Source organism: Gopherus flavomarginatus, chromosome 14 (genome assembly GCF_025201925.1).
Source record: "Gopherus flavomarginatus isolate rGopFla2 chromosome 14, rGopFla2.mat.asm, whole genome shotgun sequence".
In the NCBI taxonomy this organism is placed as follows: domain Eukaryota; kingdom Metazoa; phylum Chordata; order Testudines; family Testudinidae; genus Gopherus; species Gopherus flavomarginatus.
In genome coordinates, this window is record NC_066630.1 from 33,881,826 (window position 1) to 33,905,512 (window position 23,687).

Consider the following 23,687-nt stretch of genomic DNA (forward strand, 5'->3'; position numbering starts at 1 on the left):
ACACATGCTTAAACACCTTGCTGAATCAGACCCTTTGAAAAAAATTTGACTTTATTAGAAATATTCCCATGAAATAAAGAATAGTTTATAACAATAGTTGAAACAGCAAAGAATGAACAATATTAATTCCGACAATCCTCTTTAAAAACAAATAGTAAGGAACAATTTCAGAAAGCATTATATAATATTTGGGGCAGGGGGATTTTTTTTTATGAACCTGAATGGACTAAACTTTTCTTTTTTTCCCCGCTCTCCTTTTTGAGAAGGAAAACTTTAATTTAAATTAGTTGCCAAATCTAAATCAAGGAAAGATGTAATTATCAAGAAATATAAATATCTTCATCATATCTTCATCTTCTTTATAGCACAAAATTAGAAAGAAAGATCTAATCTCATTCTAATTTTTGCTGACATAGTACACACACTAGACTTTTGAACTGGTCCTTTGATTTGCTTCATTAAACAATGAAATAATTAAGTCCAATCCATGCAATAACATTTCCTGAGAATGAACTCTGGTCTCCTGAATCTTGTGAAGCTTCTTTAAACCACCTCATTATGTACTGGGAGTTTTTCACTAGTTAGGCAATGTATTGATTAGAACAAGACTAATCATTGTTTAATTTTACTTTTTTTCTGTTGATAGATTATTCATGAACTGATCAGAGTTTTATTTCAATAATTTGTTATTTACAATTATTCTCAGAATCCATTTTGAAATTAATTCTAGGTTTAATACTTTGTTTGCAAATTGTTGCAGTTATTCAATACTGAAGCTGTTTTGCTTGAAGACAGGCCAGAATTTTCCCAGCTCCAGTGTCTAAATTTAGGCTGTAAATCCATATTTCGGCTCCTAAGTAAATGGCCTGAGTTTTCAAATGTGTAAAGTATCCATAACTCAGTTAGAAGCTGCAGCTGATCAGCATCTTTGAAAAAATCAAGACATTTATTTAGATGCTTAATTTTACACACCCCAGTTTCAGAATACATTTTATTATGCCATCAGTTATTTATTATGTAGACTGTAATAAATAGGGTTTTTTAAAGTTAATTATACTTGGATAGTCAATATGTTAATGTTTAATGTATTTAGTTGTAATTTAAAAGTTTCTAAAAGTTTTGAGATCTTATGAACACTTGTTCTTTTTTAAAGAAACATTTCTGTTCACTTTTAATTTCATCCAATATAAATCTTGCCATTATAAGTAGCTTACTCAGGCTGCCAGAGGGCACTATCTATAACAAGGAAGCTGGAAGATTGCTAGGTAATACAAGGCAACAAAACAAGCTATGTACAGGAAAGAGAACACTATGTACAGCATCCAATGTCTTAGCACAGTTGTAAGGAAAAACACATTTTTGGGGGGGGGTTATGCTACACTGTCAATGAGGTGGAAGAAATTGACGCTGAAGCATGGCAGCTACAAATGTGAAGATATAAAGTTTTAAAACCCTGTATTGAAAAGGTAAAAATGCCCTTTGGCCCCACTGCTGAGGTAAGAAGTCATAGGAGAAATAAAGTGATGTGGGCACAAAAGATCTTTTGTACAGAAAGAAATTCACTGCAGTGCAAAGCTTAAGCATTGTGTTATGCCTTGCATGGTTCTGCTACCCCGAGGCGAAGTCTATTTAGAGCATCCCCCAAACAAACTATCCACCTGTTCTATTGGAGACCCTTTTCCACCCCACACTTGGAAAGCTAAATGGGCCCAGACTCCACAGTTAATTAATTTCAAGTTTCTTTAGAATAGTATTCTTTTATAGGAGAAAGCCTAACAAACCAAAGGGATAGACCGGGGATTGGGTAGACTGCATTATGCTTCTGGGGAGGAATCAAAAGTAACTTCTGGCAAGCCGGTAGTTCTGGGTATATTACTTGTCAGACTGACAGGTGTTGTAGACAAGTCCAGATGGAGACAATCCTCTACCATGATTTTCTTTAGCTAATCAGGAATATCAAGTTACTGTTTGTCTAATAGTTCAAACATATAAAGTGCTACAGAACTGCCAAGTAGCATTTTCGGCCCTAAATTGTTCAAGAGGGAAAGCACGACTTACTGTTTGAACAAAAGAGAAAATATCTGAGGTACCATATCATGTGGTCTTATCTTTCTAAATAAAGAAATACAAGATTAAGCAAGACAATTTCTTCTTTGCCCCACCCATAACTGAATCAATGTTAATTAAATTGTCTTTTTCCAAACAAAGCACCTAATTTAGATGAATAATGAAGGGCATTAGCATGATTTTTTTATTATTACATTGCTCATGTATAGATCATTTCATTTCCTCTTAGTGCTAATGTGGAAATTGGAGGCTGCTGTTTGTTGAGAGCCCAGTACAATCAATATTCTTTCTAGGAGTTTAGTATCAGATTCAAGGAGCACTGTCAAGGCTTGTAGGCCAAAAATTAGATCTGCCAGTTTTGTATTGCAAGCATATATATGTATGTTGCAGTGTCCCTGTTCAGCTTGTCTGCTCTGTTCTGTTCTGATGAAGAAACAGGGTATTCTGATTCACAAGAACTCTGCTTGTTAGGCTGCAACACGGCTTTATTAACATTAAGTGAATTAGGAAAGAAAACAACACATACTTTTGTTTTATTATTCCTGTAAATTTGAATAGACTGTCTGCTCACAAAATAAAGCTGACAGTCCGAGCCTATAAATCTTTAGTATTAATTGTAATTGTTTAGATTTTTTTTTTTAACTTTCAAAAGAAAGTTGAAGTCATTTTGTCTAGGGGAATGAGAATTACCTGAATACTTAAGAAAATTGCGCTCCCATAAATGGATCACAGCCTGTACATTGCACAAACTTTTTTTCTAAGAATAGCAGGCAGCAGAAACAGCGAGATCCAAGCAGATAAATTATAGCACATTTTGACTAATACTGTTCTTGCGAAAGTTACTAAATGTCAATGTATGCATATCAATCTAATTTGATCCCTGAGAAGTGCTGTCTATAGATTCAAAACAAGGCAGGCAGGCCAGGTGCCAGCTCTTGCCCAGGCTGCCGGCATTAGCTAAGAACTGATAAATTCATAGCTGGAGATCAGACCAGTTCACCTGTATGTTAGTTTTGCTCAAAATAGGTATTGGTCTTATAAAAATTTATTTAGCATTTAGCATCTATGAAATGCCTGTAAATTGCTGCATGCATTTATCTCACTTGTGATGTCAGCATTCCATGCTATAAGAAAATATGTATGTTTTGCTTTATAACTTTGAGAATGTTTGCTCTGAACTTGTGAATCCAGGCACAGGTATCGTCCCCACCCCCATCCATAAGGACTATCAAAATCAGGTGGGCCATCAAAGAAGTTATGATGACTGTGTAATAGGGCACAAGGCCGTAGTGTAGACACTGACATAATTAGTTCGGCGTGAGCTACCTTACATCAACCTAACTCTGGGGTATAGACCAGGCCTTTGAACTGAATAGTTAAAAAAACTTTAGATAGTTTATTACAGGATTGGCTACTGTCTTTGGTGTAAGATCTAGGGTACCAATTGATCTGGGGAAAGTGACTGGTCTCCTGGGACTGGAAGCAACCTGAATATGGTGTGACTTTCAGTGTAAGTGACCAGTTCTCTGAACAGCTGATAGTGGTGGGTGGGAGGCACTGGGGGGACGGGGAGGAGCTGATCCGTGGGGCTGCCAGTGGGTCTGAAGTAGGGCTCCTAGAGCTACTTTAAAAAAAAAAGTGGTAGTGATTTTAGATGCCCATCTTGACATCTTAAAGAGACCAGATTTTTAAAGAGTGCTAAGCCTCTGGAGTCTGAGAATCAGGCCCCTTTAGGGCATCAAATTGGGAACCCAAACAATTCTATATCCAAAAACCACTAGTCACTTTTGAAAATTTAGGCCCCAAACCCATAGTTAGGCAACTAAATAGTAGTGGTTTTCTGAAGTACCAAATGCCTATAAAAACCACTCCAGTCATTGTGAGCTCCAGGGCTCAGATCCTCAAAGCTATAGGCACCGAGATACCATTTAGGATCCAGGGCCAGGTGCTCAGCACCTCTGAAAATCTACCACTTTTATTTAGGCAGATTTAGGAGCTTTACATTAGGTACCCAGATTTAAAGTTCTGGTTGGTTTTAGCACTAGAACAGCCTGTTAACATTTGGAAGTGGATAAATAACATTTCTGTTTGTAAGTGCCCGAAAATGTAATAATCTTCTACCCTTTATCCCAGGAATCAATTCAGCTCCTCAAGACTAGTTACCAATGTTTATTTTTTAGGGTTACACGTAGAACAGAGACTTCTCACTATAGTATATTTAAAAATTTGACTATGAAATCCTATCATCTCCTTTCATAGAGAGATGGGCATAGATATACTGTGGTGTCTCCTCAATGTTCCACTTTATAGCCCATGTTTGTGTGTTTATGTAGCACTGTCAATAGGATTTATTTTTCACTGTTTTAGTTTGAGCTGCTACTGCTGTGTAGATCACACACATTTATTTATCCATTCTATTGACTGTGTGAGGCATCAGTAACCTGAACAAGCTTGTGAGGTAAAGTCACAGTTGTCTTAACTTTATGTTTGCTTATAATTATAAAACTTAAGACATCTCCCAATGACATCTTTATTGTTAGCACCAATGTTGTCTCCCTGTTAGCTCTAGAAGAAATCTGTGTGCACTCTTCAGTCAGGAATTGGGCGAAGTGACTCACATACAGCATATTGCCAGACTACCCTATTTGCAATTTAGGGATCAAATGGATTAAAACAGACATTTTTACATCTAGATGCCAAGATGTTAGACCATGCTTTTCTCATGCTGTTAAGACGTGACTACACTCTACTCTGACAGACAAGGCTCTCCATATGATACACTAACCGTTTATCCCTGATACAAGGGCCTTGGATAGTACCAAATTCTCTCAACATGTTTCTGCAGTTCTAAGCATTCTTTATCTGATGATGTGTCATACTGGTTTTCAGATTCTTCTTACATTTAAGTTTTTGTCTGCACTCTCCTACTTCATTTTAAATATCTGGTTGTTCCATAGGTTCAAACTTATGATCTCTCTTTGCCCAGAGCTGGACTATTCTGTGTGATAAATAAGACTTTAAGATTTAGGGTTACATCACTTATCCCCTTTTCCACCCCCATAGAGTGTGTGTGATGCCAAGAGGCCAAGAAATCCAATGCACCAAAGCCTATTGGGAAGCTAGGAAAAAAGCTAAAACAGCTTTATCCACCATATCTATGCAGCTGTGTATGTCTTACAGTCATGGAAGGAGGTATCAGTTCATTAGTTGTGCTCAAAACCAGTGCACACTAAATCCTAATATTTTACACCTGACTGTTTCTGTTCAAAAGCAGAACATTCTCCAGTGCTCACCAGCCCTTCATGTCATGCTCATGTACCCAACAATAAAAGGGCCTGTGTCATATGTGAAATCTTTAAAACTTGCCCTTTACTTACTCTGAGTTTTCAAAGTTTTCCAGCTAATTCATCTTGTTATAAGACATTACCTTGGACTCTCTAGGATGTGTTGTTTTACATCATCTTATGCCAAATAAGATGCTTGGCAAAATAAATAAAATATAAAATACTTTGAATCAAGTCTTGGCTTGTTAACCACTTTGTTGAAAGAGCAATTTCATAAGGATTTTTTTTAAAAGGATTTGCTGAGCCACTTTTTTTTTTCTTTTTAAAGAGTGTTCTTCACTCTGATTTTTTTGTAGGTAACCTGTGGTCCAGGTCATTACCTACAAGGATATTTTTAAAACGTAACACAGACAGAAGCTGGTAATGTATTCCAGAACAGGGAGCTTTTTACTGATGGTTGGCAATGAAATGCACTCATTTGACGCCCATTTTAACATCTCTAATAGTTCAGAAAAGTTTATTTTTAAAGTAACAACCTTGAAGCTCACAAATCCATATTGTTCCACAAAGCAACAAGAACAGATAAATCTATACAGATTAAAAAAAGTAAACCAGCAACCCAAAACTCACACCTTATGCTATATATGGTGATATTTAAATCTGTAAAGACACTTTACATCTTTGTGTAGCTGTATTTCCATGTTTTCTAAAGTCACATAAATTTCCAGCAATTATGATAGTACACACCCAAGTGACAGAGGCATTTATGCAGGCTCCCCATTAGCAAACTCATTCCAAAAAACTAGGTGTTGTTTAGAAGGTTTTAAAGTCAAATGTGCTTCTCCAGCACTTTATAGGCTTGCTGGGAAATCACCGCTTTTAATTTTATTTTCTGATTCTCCAATGGAAGCCTTGCAGATCCTTCATTCTGTGAAAGCTAGTAAAATTCAAATGTCAAAAAGCAAGGGAAGTTAATTAATATGACTTATTTAGCCTTCAAGACACCCTAACTTTCAGGGGCGGCTCTAGGCATTTTGCCGCCCCAAGCACGGCAGGCAGGCTGCCTTTGGAGGCTTGCCTGCGGAGGATCCTCCGAAGCGGCGGGACCAGCAGACCCTCCGCAGGAATGCCTGTGGGAGGTCCATCGAAGCTGCGGGACCAGCGAACCCTCCCAAGCAAGCTGCCAAGGGCAGCCTGCGCCTGCGGGAGGTCTGCCAAAGCCGCAGGACCAGCGGACCCTCCGCAGGCAAGCCATCAAAGGCAGCCTGCCTGCCGCCCTCGCAGCGACCAGCAGAGCGCCCCCAGTGGCTTGCCACCCCAAGCATGTGCTTGGCGTGCTGGTGTCTGGAGCCGCCCCTGTTAACTTCAGGGTGTTGCACCATCTTACAATAGCAATGGCTTTCTGCATCCACAAAAACAACAGCTTCCTCAAAATGCAATGAAGATTAAATCAGAAGAGCACAGCTAAAAATCTGGTGGTGTCCAGCTTGCAGCAGTCAACATGAATTTAAAATCGGATTAACTGGAGAGCGAAGCAAGCAATATCAGGAAAGGACAGATATTTTAGTGCAGTGGTTTTCAACCTGTAGTCCATGAACCCCTAGAGGTCCTCAGACTATGTCTAAGATTTCCAAAGGGGTCTGCACTTCCAGTCAAAATATTTTAGGGGCCCACAAATGAAAAAAGGTTGAAAACCACTGATTTAGAAAATCAAATTACACAATGGGGCATCATTCAAAAACAGCAAGGAGAAATCACGACAACTTGCAACTCTGGTAACTAGCATAGTAAAATACAATGTTAAAAAGTTACCTGCAAATGCAATCTTAATACACTGGGTATGTGCCCTTTTTGGTTCTGTATCATGTAAAAATAAAGCCTAAAAAAAAAATTGAGTGAAGAAGGATCTGCTTGTTTTTATGATGTCTGCGCTAGACTCCCAAAGGAGGGTCCTAACCAGTAATAAAGTGAAGCATCTGCCCCCCGCCAAGAAATTCTGGTTGTCAGCCAGAAATACTCCTGGGATTCCTGTGCTATGCGGTCCTTCCACACCCCTACCAATTGCCCACTTCTTGAATCAATCATCTGATCTAAAATACAAGATGCTCTCTCATACACAGAAATCTTTAGAACTACTTATCTGTACAAAGATTCTGGCTTAGGTGATGCTTAGTGACAGTTGAAAGCATGGGTAGAAATGGTGTTCGCCATGTCTATTAACAGTATACACTTATCTTTCATCAAAATAGTTCACACACTAGGGGTCTTATCAAACTAACTGCTGCTCCTGATCTCAGGTAGCAGTAGGTATCTATGGCTGGCCTGGAGGCTGAAACTATTCTGGCCTAATATAGACCCCTCAAAGATCATACGACTTTTTAGATAAATGCAGCATAGGGCAGGACAGCTGGACTGCGCACCGTGTGGGGTATAATATTGTAAGCCAGAGGTGGGGTCTGAGTTGCTGTGGGGTGCTTGACCACCGCTCCACCTCAGGCCCTGCCCTAACTTTACCTCTTCCCCCAAACCTCCACCCCACCTCTTCCTGTCCCCGCCCCACCTCTTCCTGCCCCCTCCCAAGTGTGTGTCACCCTCACTCCTCCTCCCCAGTGCCTCCCGCATGCCACTGAACAGCTGATCACGGTGGGTGGGAGGCACTGGGGGGGAGGAGGAGGAGCTGACCAACTGGGCCTGCAAATGGGTGGGAGGTGTTGGGGGGGGCTGATCAAGGGGGTGCCAGTGGGTGCTGAGCACCCACTATTTTTTTCCAGGGGTGCTCCAGCCCCGGAGCACCCATGGAGTCAGCACCTATGCAATGAGCACATAACACATTTTGCACTGGCTTCTTATTTGCTTCTGGGTACAATTCACAGGTTTTGTGGTGACTGTAATGCTTTGAATGATCTGAAGAATGGCTACCTGAGAGTCTGTCTGACTCTATACTTTTCCACAGCAGTTCAAACCATCACAGAGGCTCTCACTGTCAAATTATATGGTTAAAAATTGCAGGACCAACCTTGGGGCTTTCTAGTTTATGTCCTCGTCACTCCTCTTGGGAGTTTCACCACAGTTTTAGTTTAGAAAGCTTTGGAGCATGATGCAGGATTATTTTATTTAGCCTCGGTCTGACTTTTTTCAGTTTCCTCTTTAATTTAATTAATAAGTAAACCGTTTCTCCCCTTCACCTAGCCACAGTGGGTGGCTCTATGCCATATGTTTTTTTTTTAAGGTCACAATCCTATAATGGGAATTCTTCCTGAATAAGAGGCCAAAAACAAGTGGCAGTGTGTTTTTGTGGATAGGGTACGGAACTGTGATTCAGGTATTCTGATTTTATGCCAGTTCTGCCACTGACATTTCTGTGACTTAGGGCACCTCTCTGTGCCTCTGTATACCCGCCCACTCTTTGTCTCTCTTGTATAGATTGTATAGTTTCTCTCTAAATAGACTGTAAACTCTTTGGTACAGTAATAATCTCTTACTAGGTGTTAGTTCAGTGCCTACCACAACAAGGCCCTGATCTTGATTGGTGCTTCTAGGCACTAGTGTAAATTAAATAATATTAAATGTGTAGGGTTTGACCCTAAAAGCTCAATCCAGCAAACAGTGAAGCATGTGAATACTCTTAGTCATATGAGTAGTTTTATTGAAATTAGTGGTATTACTCATATGAATTAAGTTTATCCTCTATTTGCAGAATTGGTCCTTAATGTATAAAAAGCAGTTAGCTGCTATGGCAATGAATACTATAGAGTAAAAATATTATTATAATTTAATACTGAGAGTATTCTAAAAAAAATCCTAAAATGTCCAGAAAACTTCACAACCTGTTTTACAGACTGGATTTTATTTTGAGAAGATAGTAGTCGACAGAGAACAGAAAATGAAAATAATCTGTTTTTATAAAACAAATGATCAAGGCATTGTCTTGAAAGAATTAAAACAAATATGCTGAAGGATTACAAAACCTGGTAGAAAGGAATTGACCTAGAATTTCTCCAAAACAATTAGTCTGACACTCTGTCTCTTTTAACAAAGAGTTATGGCTAAGGGTGCTGGCTCTATGTTGTAGTGGCAAACAGCTAAAATACCACTAGAGTTTAGTTCCATCTTAAATTCATGAATAGAAATTGGGACAGAGTGAAGGGGGGTGTGTGGGAGAAAAGTATATTAAGAATTTTTAAAAAGATGCTACTTCTAAGTCACTATTTATTCTTCATGCAGTTTTTTAATAGAGGACACGTAATTTGTTTATATTTTGTACTAATATGATGTTTTACTAAAATATTGATTTGTGATAAACAAGGCTGTGCTTTAAAGTATAAAAGAGTGATTAAAATGCAATTGCCTGTGCTGGACTAAAGAAAGCTTTCACAGACCCCTGGTGCATCCAGTAACAGTGCAGAGAGCTTCTTGCTTGTTCTCTTATACACTGCAATTGAAGCAGTCTGTCGATCATCAGCGATCAGCTTTCAGCATGAAAAATTATGAAAGAATCTTGAATTCTGAACCATAACAATAAAAAATAAAGTTCCTTCTGCAAATTACAACTTGCCCCAAGCTAAATATGCATCATAAATTCTGAGCATGAAACTAACTGCCAAGCATTAGGTGCCTTAGTTCCCTAATCTCGGATCTGAACCATCTGAAAGAGCTGAAAAATTGACACAATACACAAAGTTATATTATCTAGAATGGATCAAGAGAAGATCCAGAGATCTAGACCTAGCACTGGATAGGGGCCCAAATACTAGCTGACTCTTATTTGCTGATTATTTATTTCAGCAAGCTGGCACCTGCTGGAAGACATCTTGAGAGGCTCTGTCCACTACAAAACTACTAACTTTCAGTTCTCTAACAGTTCCTTTAAATGTGATAAGAACTCTGTATTCTCAGTCTCTAAATGTACATATATAGTACAGTTAAACAAACAATTTTCCTTTCCAAGATCAAGTAACAAACAATTATCTTACGATACTGGCTTGTGTATTGTCTTTGGATGGAACACTATCACAGAATAAACTCCTCACTCCTACTACAACTTGAAATTCTAATAGCTAAGCTTTTAAAGAGCAACATAATACTTCACATCACAGGCAATCCAGTCTGTGGAACTGTGGGGCCACATTCAGACTAGAGGTAAATGAGTAAATTCAGACCTGCTTAACCCAGGTCTGCCTTTGGTCATTAGTTTAACTCCCTGAGTCACTTTCACTCTCCTAACGTTTTTAGATATATTCAATGAATCAAATAATGGAAGATCTAAGCACTTCTGCCTTAGCCCTCAACTCTTCCTTGCTGTTACCAGGACAGTCTGTAAACATTAGTAATCCCCTTTCCTTTAGTCCATAGGATAGTTGTCTCCCAGTAAATGAGGCCTAGGTGACCTCTCTACAATATCAGATTTCTTTCCACTACCTATCTAATCTCAAACCAGAACCTTTCATTCTTCACGCACGCCCTAAGTGAGTTTAACAGAGGCTAGAAAATGTTACTTTTTAGCTACTGGAGCTGGGAGTCAGTTCTGCTCCACTGACTATTAATATTGTGAAGGTGTACAAATAATTCAAATTGCAGCTCAAAGGAACCACCCATAAGGTCACAATCCTGCCACCTTCGTGCAAGCAAAGCTCCCACTGAAGCCAATGGGAACTCTGCCTGCATAGCAGAGACCAAATAGGGCCCTAAGGCAGTAGACTCAACGTATATTTCCAGAAACTGAGTGTATAATGCATTCTCTTAGCTATTTTCATCCAACCATGTCTGTACATTTCCTTCAAATGCTTTCCTGACTGCTTCAAAATAATAAAGAGCAGTTAGACCTATTGTGTAGTGTCCCATTTCACTTCCAGTAACCATGATCCCTTTCTGTTAAAACAAACTGATCACCTGCTTGGGTTACCAACAGCCTCAAGAATTACAAGGAAAGGCTGGATTTTTTTAAACTAATCTCACCTCCCAGCTCTATTGCTTGACTTCTTTCCTTGCAAAATTCTACTAGCTCTTTCCTCTACTCATTTTGCTCCTTGTTGCTTCTAGACTTAGTCATCCCTGATAACAAAACATTTCTTGCTATTCTAAGACTAACTGCTTCCTCCATTCTGTACTTGTTCTTCTGCGTAGTTAGCACTCTTCCCTGAACTATGCTATAGACACTATTACATGTGTACAGAGAATATAGTGGTGTGGCATAATGATATGTTGAAAAAGCCTTTAATCTCAAGTGCTATAAGTAAGTTATACAGGACACCTCATCTGAGTGCTGATAAAATCTTTATACCACCCCATACCGTCATGTATTTTGTATATTCTTTGTACAATGCAGAAATTAAAACAACTTTAGGAACTGTTTACTCTTAAATATTGGACTATTTGAAGGCAGATCCAAGCTGTGCTCTAAAATGGACTTAAAATTTTCTATACTAAAACATAAAATACTGGGTCAGATTGACTTATCTCCTTCTAATGGCATAAAGCTCTTTTTTCTAGCCTTGAAGGACTGTAAGATATTAAAATCATGATGTTTTTACATATAAAAAATATCCCTGTCACTATCCCAGGTTTGAATCTTTTCTGTTCTGCATCCACAATAAATATTTCACATGACCTGGCAATTTATCCGGTGGATATCCTCTCCATGTATTACATATATGCAATCATATAACTTAGACTATCCAAACTGTTACATCTCTTCAGTGTTTCCCTGTGGCATTTGGACAGAGGCTTTACTTTATATGTAAGAGTACAACTTTAGATAATGTTTTCACCCCTCAGACATCTCCAGTCTCTCTGATCATTAACTCTTATTTACAGTTTCTGGAGAATTAAATATTCAAATATTGTTAATACTGCACCTCTGAACACTAAAAATAAAGTTTTCCACATTCTGATGTAACATCCTTTTTGGCTATATTATTTGGCACAATGTCTACTTTGCTGTCAAGATATCAAATATACTGTAACCCCTTCTACTAACAAAGGGGTCTTCCTATATTCTAATTTGCTGTAAATCAATGTTTCTTAGTTTATTCTTTGGCAAGATAACAAGTGCAACATTGCTCTGGCTGTAATTGACTGAGGCTGAGAGACTGGAGCTACTGAGGATGAGTCACTGCAGCTGCAGTTCTTTCATTTAACAAAAGCAAATGCTAAGGAGCAGACCTGGGAAGTGATTACGTAGAATGATTAATGACTTTCTGGTCTGGTTATTTTAATGTTTTCTACGCCCATCAACATAGCATTTGGGTGTATAACAAATTGAAAACAAGCAACACATTAAATTACTCTTAATAGACAACCTTTTCTCTCTTCTCCATGAGGAGGAGGGAGGGCTGCGCTGCTGACACAGGGTGGGAGCTATTTCTTCTCATTAAGATTGAACATGGGTTCCTCTCGTTTCCTGAATCATGTGCTAAGGAAAAAGGAGAGTAACTGGCTTGCAGGAACTGTTGTCAGCAACTATATACTTGAGCTGCTGTCAGCAGCAGCCAGGATGAATGAAATCAGTTACTTGGCCCTATTAGAAGGCCTGAATATTGCCTAAGGGAGACCTTAAAACATACTTTATATTTGATTTGATATGGCCATTCCACTTTCATGAACCATGATAATCTCTAACAAACTATATGCAAGCTCATAGTTGCATACTTATCCTGAGCAGATCTTATTCCATTTTCAAAGCTGTTCCTAGTGGAATTTTTTTTTTTAGGAATCTGGAATTAAAGTGATGCTTGTTCTTCCATAACTGTGCCCAGAAAGCATTTGCAGTGCAGCGGTATTTCAGAGCACTTTTGGGGTTTGAGGTTTACATGTGTTTCTAGATGAGCCAAAGTATCTCCTGGTAACATACAATGGCTGTTCTCACCAGGCCCTTTAATTGGAGGACAATAGGAACAGTCTTGCTGAATGAATGAACTTTAAGTTGCCTATATTTTGGATACGTTCCTTGTGTAGCCTAGTCTGTTCTTCATTCTAAAGCAGAGTAGTACAACCACTGCAGCAGAGAAGCTTCAGATGAGAAAGGGACCTAATGGGACCTCAGTGCCTAAGCCAGAGGTTTAAGGGCTGGTTCCAAAACCCACTGAAGTCAGTGAAAAGACTCTAATTGATATTAATGAGATTTAGTTCATGCCCTGAATTCCAGAAAGGTTTATGGGAATATGTTATTTTCCTATGCTCCTGTCACCCCTGCTCTACTATGTTCTTAAATTCCCCTTTGGGAGAATTACACCAGTGCCTCTCTCTCAGTTATGGCATATTCTCAAAAATCAGCAAGTTGGTCCTGACACAAAACTTGCAGTTTCACTCCATTATTATGGGCAGGAGCACAGAGGAACATGAGATATGCTGCTACTGTTGCTTGGTTGAGCTGGGTAGGAAGGAGAAACAGGTAGAGGAAATAAATTTCTTATTTTCCTGACTGTCTCGTATCTGATGTCTCTTCACTATAGTTCAAGAGATTATATGTAAGATCATACAATAAACAGGATTAAAAGTGGAACATTTACCTTACAATCAGGGCAACAACCAAAAATACTAACATTTATTTCAGTTGCAATAAGGTAAATACTGTTCTAACTTTGCCTAATTCATATTACCAAAACCACATAATGCTGAAAAGATTTTCCCTTTCTTGTGCATTCATGAAATCAAAAAAGTATCTGGCCTAAATGAGTCCTTTACAAAGCACTGGAAAACATAGTCTAGGGAGTAATCCTACACTGGTCAGGTGGGAATGGACTGAGATAGTTCACAGATTGCTGTACACATACCACTGATGGTACACAAGCTGCAGTAGGGTGGTATGCAGTTATGAGCTACTCTGCCACATCTCTGCGTAGACCCTGCTGCAATGCTCTAAAAGCTTCCTACTGCATCTTCATCTACTCCCATTTCAAAACAGATCAAAGCACAGTACAGAACACAGTGTGCGGCAGCAGGGTTCACATGGACACTACCTTTCACTAACCTGCCATGCACTACATTTACATCCCAACTTGCTACAAACTAAGTGTTTGTATAGACTAGCCTGATGTTGCGCTCCAGGTCTGAGAATCCCTTGACTAGATATAACAGTATAGGGAACATTAACTTACCCACCTCCTTAGCCTTACTCCATGGATGCACCTTCTTTACTGGTCCAGTGCTAGCAGGGGAGACTGCCACCAGAACTCCTGGAGCCATTCCTGACATAAGTCTGGAAAGAGGAGAAAAGAGACCGGGAGTCAGTGTGGTCCCTATGTGCTGGAAGAAAGCATAGTAAACTTCCCTGACCCTCTGTGTCAAAGTAGTCTATGCAGAGGACAACAAGACTCAAAGGAAGTTTCTGTAGCTGGGAAAATATAAAGAAAACAAGCTGCCTACTTGAGTGCACTAATCCTAAAATATCCTGCATCTCAGTTTATTTTCAGTACTATTACTAGAAAAACTTCCTTTGGTCCTGAAAGAAAAGAGTAGCAGGTGGGTATAAGGTAGTTTAGATGGTCTTACCAGGGGAGCGCAGATCAACTTGACATATACATTTCAGGTCCTGCTTCTTCTAAACAATTAAGTTAAATGTAAAATAAACTACTTTTAACACCTAAAAAAGCTTGGAACATGCACATTGAAACTTAGAATCATAGAATATCAGGGTTGGAAGGGACCCCAGGAGGTCATCTAGTCCAACCCCCTGCTCAAAGCAGGACTAATTCCCAACTTTTTTTTTTTTTGCCCCAGATCCCTAAATGCCCCCCCTTAATTGAGCTCACAACCCTGGATTTAGTAGGCCAATGTTCAAACCACTGAGCTATCCTTCAAAGAGTTGAAATAAATGAGTTTTTCAGTACATTTCCATTGGTTTTGATCAATATTGGGGGATTAAGAAAATTAAGAAAAAACCCTTTTATTTAAAAATGGAAGCCTCCCCGCCTCAATCCCTACTGTAACCTGATTTAATTTTTAATTAATTAGGGACCTTAAATTGTATATACCAAGCACAGCCCCCTCATTCTTTTTTTTGCAGTCTAATAGGTAGAATGTGTATGTGTGGCAGGAATGTTGGGTTCTATGCCTAATTTCAACTCTGCCTCAGTTTCCCCTGTTGCAAAACAGTTATGGAACAATCCTCACCGTGCTTTGGAATGGCCTGGGAATCACTGTATAAGTGTCAGTATTTAGTGATGTTTATCTACAAACCTGTAAAATTCAGCCTGGAACAATTTTTGTTAATAATTTTAAATTCCAGCTAAGTTTGCAGAATCTTTCACAAACATTTTGATTAATACTCAAGTATCAGAGGGGTAGCCGTGTTAGTCTGGATCTGTAAAAGCAGCAAAGAGTCCTGTGGCATCTTATAGACTAACAGACGTATTGGAGCATGAGCTTTCGTGGGTGGCATGCATCCGATGAAGTGGGTATTCACCCACGAAAGCTCATGCTCCAATATGTCTGTTAGTCTACAAGGTGCCACAGGACTCTTTGTTGATTAATACTGAAAAATGATTAAAGGTCTAGAAAACATGACCTCTGAGGGAAGACTGAAAAAACTGTTTGTTTAGTCCGGAGAAGACAAGATTGAGGGGACATGATAACAGTCTTCAAGTACATGAAAGGTTGTTACAAGGAGGAAGGAGAAGAATTGTTCTTAACCTCTGAGGATAGGACAAGAAGCAATGGGCTTAAACTGCAGCAAGGGCAGTTTAGCCTGGATATTAGGAAAAACTTCCTGTCAGGGCAGTTAAGCACTGGAATAAATTGCCTAGGGAGGTTGTGGAATCTTCATCATTGGGGAGTTTTAAGAGCAGGTTGGACAAACACCTGGGTTGCCCACTGGATTGCCAGGGATGGTCTAGATCAGGGGTCTCAAACTCAGACCATGAGGGCCAGATGAGGACTAGTTCATTGGCCTGAGGGCTGCATCACTGACACACACTCCTTGCTGCCCCCTTGCCCCGCCCCTGCCCACCTCTTCCCTGCCTCCATTCCAACCCCTTCCCCAAAGTCCCCACCCCAACTCTGCCCCCTCCCTGTTCCCAGAGGGTGCAGGAGGGGTGTGGTGGGGGCTCAGGGCAGGGAGTGCAGGAGGTGTGCAGGGTGCAGCAAGGGGCTCAGGGCAGGGAGTTGGGGTGCAGGGTGTGGCAGAGGGTTGGGGTTCAGGCAGGGAGCTCATGCAAGGAGTTGGGGTGCAGGCAGGGGGCTCAGGGCAGGGAGTTGGGGTGCATGAGGGGTGTGGAATACAGCAGGGGGCTCAGGGCAGAGGGTTGGGGTGCAGCAAGGGGTTGGGGTTTATGCAGGGGGCTCAGGGTAGGGAGTTGGGGTGCAGGGTGCGGCAGGGGACTCAGGGCAGGGGGCTGGGACACAGAAGGGGTGTGGGATGTAGCAGGGGGCTCTGGGTAGGGGGGGCAAGGTGCAGGAGGGCTTCAGGCCAGAGCCCAAAGCTGCTTACTGAGAGTGGCTCCGGGGTTGCAGCGGTGCACACCGGGGCCACGATGCCCTGGCAAGCAGCTGTAACCATGTCCCTGTGGCCCTCCTACCCCAAGGGCTGCAGGGCTCCGTGTGCTGCTTGCCATGCTTCCAGGTACCTTCCCCAAAGCTCCCATTGGCTGCAGTTCTCCATTCCCAGCCAATGGGAGCTGCGGGGGGGGGGGCAGTGCCCAGAACCAGGGCAACACATGGAGCCCACTGCCTCCCCGCCAGGGATGTGATGCCAGGCGCTTCAGGGAGTGGCACAGGGCTCGAGAGGGGGAAATCCGCTGCAGTTTGCCCACCGCTGGCCTGGAGGTAGGCCTGGCGGGAGGCACAGGCCACAGGAAATAACCCTGCGGGCCACATGTTTGAGACCCCGGTCTAGATAATACTTAGTCCCGCCTTGAGTGCAGGGGACTGGACTAGATGACCTCTCAAGAGCCCTTCCTTTTCTGTGGGTCTACGAAGTATTACCAACCCCATTCAATTAGCTTGAAACCCGTGCCTTATATTTAAAAAAAGATTTTATTCACCTTCTGAGCCTGGGGGGAGGGGAAGTGTCACATTTTTTCAGCTCGCCTCCGCAACAACGAGGACTGCAACTTCCGGTTTTCTTCCCCTTTCCCAACTAAAAGCTAAGCCTCTGTAACGCAGCCTGAGGAGCTGGGCCGGGTCTTTATATCACACACCTGCCGCAACCAGCCGCCGGAAAGCTGGCCACGCCGAGACGGCTCCAGGCAGGGGAGACGTGGCACGTGCACGTGCACGTGCACCCCCGAAGCCGGCTCTGGAGCTGCAGGGAGCTTCGCTTTGGATTTCTGGGCACCGGTGGGAGGTGAGAACTGAAGGGCTACGCCACCCTGCAGCCGGGTGCTGTGACCTGGACAGCCGGCTCTAGGAAATAGGCAGTGGTAGTACGAGCCTGCTCCTATTGGCTCGGGCTTGCTTTCAGGCACGAGCCTGCCTTCAACGGCCCATTTACCACACCCGGCGGCTACCCGGGCACGAGGATCAGACTTCTTCCCGCTTCACAAACAGGCATGCTGGGAAATGTAGGCATGGTCCCAGACTCAGGCGACAGCCCTGGCCCCGGGGCCTCTGTTAACAACCCTCCCTCACTTATCCCGCCTACCCGCCCTCAGGCCGAACGGACCAGCGAGGCCAAGAGACCCTTTAACGCAGCTTCTCTGAGTCAAAGGACTAGGCAGCCCAGAGGCCAGCGGCTCGGCCGCGGAGGCTGCTGGGAGATGTAGTTCCTCCCTCAAGCCTAAAAACGCGAGGCGGCTCCCTTTGGCTAAGCAGCACGAGGAAGGAAGGAGCGAGCGTAGTCGTACCCGAATCAATCCGCGAACCGCAGCTCTGGCGGCGGAGTCAATCCGTGACCCGAGGCGGCGCAGCCCGCTGAGGCCTGCGGGGCGGAGAGAGGGGGCCGGCGGCAGCGGCCGCAGCGCGCGCCGATAGGCTGCGCTCTCCGAGGCTGGCTCCGCCCGTGGGTCTGTGTGGAGCTGTTCGGCGCCCAGGTGCTGAGTCTCTCGGTCGTTTAGGGAGGCTTCGGTTCTGCTGCCCTTTCCTCTCGACGCTGCCACGGGCTGCGATGGGACTAGTATCAAATCGCCTCCTTCAGGCACAGTGAGTGACTCCAGCAGCCCCTCAGCCCCAGAGGTTTGCATGCGGCAGCCTTAGCGCCCCACTTGCTTTTTTTTGCGGGGGGGGGGGCACGCCAGGTATATCCTCCGCCCCGCCCGCCTCGCGGCTTTGTGCTGCATGTGGCTGTGAGGCTTAAGTCCCAAGGGGGCATTTCTTGATGCCTTTGGAGCCTGCGACGAAGAGTGGATTCACTGAGGGGAGCATTTTGCAGTGCACCGCTGGGAACAAAGCTGCATGCTCCATATGCTTTTAAGCAGTTGCATTATTTTAATTTCCTGGGGGAGAGGGAACGGAGGAAGAGGTTGAATGCAAATACCTGTGCCCTAGCTGTATCTGCAAACCCTCACGTGTGCAGTAAAGTGGGTTTTGCGGGGCACCCATGTTTGTAAATTCGCGGTTAAGCAGCATACAAACGAAATGTAGCTCTTGTGATATAGTAGTATCTACAACCTAATGCTATAGTAAAAGGTTGCAAAATGGTTTCCTTGTGTACTCCCATTATCGGTAGTGATTGTATGATTTTGCCCACTGCAGTAATTTCTAATTCATTCCTGTCGTGGTTGCTAGCTTCATCGAGTGGCTGAGACAGGCTAGTGAATGTAGTTCTTATGAATATGCATCAGAAAGGGGAGGAAGGAAGGAATCTCAAATATATTTAAGGCCAAATGTCAAGTTACCTATTTGGTGAATTAATTTTGCTGACATCCATTGTGCTTCTCTGCCTGGTGCTTCAGGCTTCCTCAGATGGTGTTGGGTGGTGGAAGGGGAGTCGAGTGTGAATATTGAACATGCATAATAAAGCATGGTGTGCCTTTAACGCTTTCTTTGTACAGTGGCTTGTAAACTCAACAAATCATATGCTTTGTCCCAGACCAGTCATAGTAGGTGTAGTAGATTGAGGATATCTCATTCTTCTTCTGCTTGGGGATTATGGTTGCTTTAGTTATTTCACAGATGCTGAAATAAGAGGTTGGCACAATGAAATGATTATTTTGGATGTGGATAATGAGAATGAAGTTCAATCCAGGATTGTTCTTCCAGCAAAGACAAAAAGCATTCAAATGTTTTCTGTGTTGACTTCAGCAGGGGAAAGATGCAAACTGAGAGGGAATGCGTTGCTTAGTTTGAGAACCAAATGCAGGTCAGTTAGCACACTGACATATGTTCTGCACTCTTCACGTTTTACTTCCAGGTTATAGTAAGAAGGGATTTGTGAGTAAAGTAGATTTTTTTTTTTATTACTCTACTGTATTGTTCCAGAAACAAGTAATATAAACAATTACTGGGAATAGTAATGCAGTTCCACTTATTTTAAAGGCAAATAGATGTGCCTAGTCTTAGTTTCTATCTTATTAAAGGCAGCATATTCCAAGTAAAGATTTTTGCTGTATTTCTTTTCATTATTGACTGAGAGTCATGCATCAAAAATGGCTTTGTGATTTTAATGTCCACATAAGTGGTGGTGTAATGTTTAAATTCTAGAAGAATTTAGTTTGTCTAACAAGCCTTATGCATGAGTCTGCCAAGTGCTTGGAGTTCATGTAATTCAGTTTGGCAGGAACTTAGTACAGCATGCAGGGTAAAACTAGTTGAAGTGGGTTCCTTTTTATCATGCAGAAAGACTAGTTAATCACACTTCATAGTAAGTCCAGTAGAGCCATTGCATGTTATAACGTTGTTTTTAATATTTTGCTTTCTTTTAAGGCCATTCTATAAATGGCTTATAAAAGACATATGATCTCTGTCGCATAAAAAAATAAATGGAACATCTTGGGCTCTGTACTATATTGCTTGCACACCTAAAACTCTCATGACTTCTGTGACTATCTTTGGTGTACAGAGCACAGGATCAAGCTCCTTTTGTGCAGTATGCTTTTAAAATCAGGTGCAATTTTTAAAAATTGCAAGTAGATGTAAGATCCAAAGGAGTGGATTTAGCTGTACACCTTACTACAGGTAAAATTGTTAGACTTTTGGCTGCCTTTTATGTTCCCTTCCAGCAAAAAATAATGGATATTCCCCAAAACTGCTTCTTCCTTCCAATAAACTTTTTACACTAGTAATTGGGGAAATTCTGTGGATTGTGATTAACCATTTATGATTGCCATGCTGCTGAATTTTCTCATGTGGTTTCATTAAAGGGAGCAGATTGAGAGGTCTGTCACTTGGCTCTTAACTGATCTGGCTTGTTTACTTAATGGTGGTAACTGTCTTCTCCCTGACTAAATTGATTCATATTTAAATGCCATTATTTACCTCTAATTTAAAAGGAAATGGTCAAGTTAAAAATAGGTCTCTCTTCTTGGATCATGGGACAAAGGTGGCTGCTTATATGGGAGGTTCTGGGGCCACTTTAGATCCCTCCTCTAACTCACTGCTGAATAGCCTCGGGGGCCATTAAAATAGCTGAGGTTCAGCTAAGCAACACATGTGCTGGCCACACCCTTTCCCAAGAAATATTTCCTATACTGAATTGAAGAGTGACATAAAGGCAGCTCCACTTGCTCTAACTCTTAGGCTTTCCTTATCTGGCCATTTAGAACAGCTTTACGGCTGCTTTGTGAACTTTGCATTGGCTGCAGTACATCTTAATAGGGCCAAGGATATTTTAAAAATAAGCTTCCTTTCCTGTGCTGCCCCCAGTTAATTAAAACAAAGCATATATTGCACAAGTAACTTTTTTCATTATTTCTGCAGTTTATCTACATTTCTCTCAGCCGGGACAATAACTAGTCAGCATCCATCTTGCATGCAGATTCTGTTTCCGTTAGTGCATGAGAACTGGAAAGGGACATTAACTAACATTATGCAGGAAAGTTAAGTTGCAAACACTGGAGAGAAGTATTTATTTAAACAAAGCTTTTTATACTAGACTACTGAAGTCATGGAGATGTTTCTTTTGGACGTAAGTTATGTAAAAGCTGTTGGTTTTGTTTTTTTCAGACACTAAATGTGCCAGAACCAAAGAGAAATATCTTTAAAATGATGTGCTCCCATTTATTACAGTTAATCAGGGTATGTAGCTAGGAAATAGCAGTGTTGATTAATACTGTACATCCTTATGAACAGGCTCAGTATAAAGTGTGCACAGATGCTGTTGGAAACCAGTGATTCAGTATTTCTCAGTTGATACTACTACTAAAAGTGACTGAAAAGCATATTTACTTGGATGCTGAACAGAACCAAATAAGTAGTGCAATAGGTCACTCAGTATCGTGTGTTTTAAGCAGAGGATTTTACTGTTTCCTACCTTCCTGGACGGTGGCTGCATATAGTGAATGTAATTTATTTAGTTCTGAAAGAGAAGAGGCAAATAACTCCATTTATTGTACCACCTCTCCACCTCAATTTAGCAGTATGTTTTGCATTAACTATAATTAGAACTTTTTTTATCTGCTGTAAATGTTCTTATTATTAGTGTATTACACAATTCTCCCTTCAAGAAATTAAAGGCTCAGTTCACCAAACACTTACTACTGAGCACAGGGCTTACTCTTGGGGGAGAGATCCTGTTGATTTTTTACAGGAGTAATCTCATTGGGACTATTCGAGGTAGTAAGCAGTATTTTCAGTAACATTTGTGGCAATGGGTTCTAAATTAAGAACACTAACTTTGGGATTATAATGTATGGTTATAAGCCTAGACCCTTTTACTGGCAGACTGAGTGGCTAGAGGCATTGGCTTATGCACTGTCAGCACCAAGTCTTGAGTATAAAGTGGTTTGACTTGAGATGTCAGGTATTGCTGTCAGGCTGTCTAGAGTAGCTCACAAGCATGAGTGCCAGTCCCAGGGCAGACTGTCAAGGAACAGGGTACAAATCCCAAACTGGTTGTATGTTCTGTAACTGGATTTCACCGACCAAGTGTGAACTCTCCAAGCACTATAACAGCCTTAGCATGAAGTCACAGATAGTCCCATGACACAGATAGACGCTCTTGCCACCCAGGCAAGCCTGCCTTTGTGGTAGACGGTCCTTTGTGACTTTTGGTATAAATATATTCAGGTTACTCCCAGTCCCAAAAGACCAGTCACTTATCCCTGGTCTCTTACCCAAGACAATGTATTATTCCTGGCGGAATTCTGTGCCACTGCTGAATGCAGAATTTATGCACAATTAATGTTTTGCACACATTTTATTTTTTCCCTTCAGAATTGGTGCTGCAGAGCTGCTGGCCACCCTAGGAGTTGCTGGACCTGACAGAGCTCAGCTCCCCAGGTCACAAATAGAGGACACTGCCAAGGGGGTGGGAAGGAAAGGGGGAGCTGGAGGATTCCTGGTAGCTGCCCAGCACATCCTGAAGGAAGGAAGTGGTGTGCAGGAAACTCCATACAAGCCCAGTCTGACCAGCATCAGGCTGTTTCTCCTCCTGGATCTCTGGGGGTGCAGATGTTTGGCCCCACAGCTCGGCTCTGGAGGGGTGTGTGTTTGTGTCTGGGCTGGATGTCTGGCCCTGTGGCTGGGCTCTGGGGAAAGTGGGGGAGAGTGTTTAGTCCAGAGGGGGCCCTGTGCAGCCCCCTTTACCTCCCCACATGCCCCCTTCCAGTACGCGCACACCCCTCCACCGCCACTCATATATCCCTTCCAGCATATTCCTCCTCCCTGGCAGTATCCTCTATTTGGGAACCTCTGTATGGTAACTCTACAGGGGCAGAGCAAATAAGAAAAAATGAACTAAAGATCAGAGGGGCAGAGTTTTCTCCCAAGATGTGCCCAGCTGGCATGTGTGACACACCCAGACTGAGGTGCCCAATTAAAGCATAATAGAAACAGCAGCTGGGTTGTTGCGGAGATTTCTTTAACTCTACTCCTGGGGGAATCTTTTTGTGATCCATATTGTTATAGCCATACTTGCTGACAGGTATTTTTTAAAATAAATTACCAAAAAATTGAAACTGGCATGATTATATTAACAAATGTGCAGAATTTTTTTAAGTTTTTTGGTGCGGAATTCTGCTAGGAGTAAATGATTATAGCCAATCCTGTAATAAATGTCTCAATCAGGAAAAAGAAATGAGTTATTTAAAAGGCTAAAGCAGATAAAACCTACACACGTAAGTAAACTAGTTTTAGCTTCCAAAAGGTGATAGTAGCTGCTGCTATATTTTATAGATACAAAGCAAACATTTTAAATATCTTAACATAGGATACAGATATTATAACTGAAGTTAGTGCATGCAGCAACTTACAAGCATTTCATAAAGTCTAAACACATTTTTCTAACTTTAGCATCATTAAAATAAT

The 23,687-nt window shown here is 41.8% G+C and overlaps 1 protein-coding gene across 1 annotated transcript in view; it reads left to right on the top strand.

The window, feature by feature from the left end:
• The first annotated feature begins 18,302 nt into the window (after nucleotides 1–18,302).
• SMPD3 (sphingomyelin phosphodiesterase 3) overlaps nucleotides 18,303–23,687 on the top strand; it is a 234,466-nt gene continuing 229,081 nt past the window's right edge. The window contains exon 1 of the mRNA XM_050922698.1: nucleotides 18,303–18,425. The gene's annotated coding sequence lies outside the window, so the exon portion shown is untranslated. The remainder of the gene's footprint in view (nucleotides 18,426–23,687) is intronic.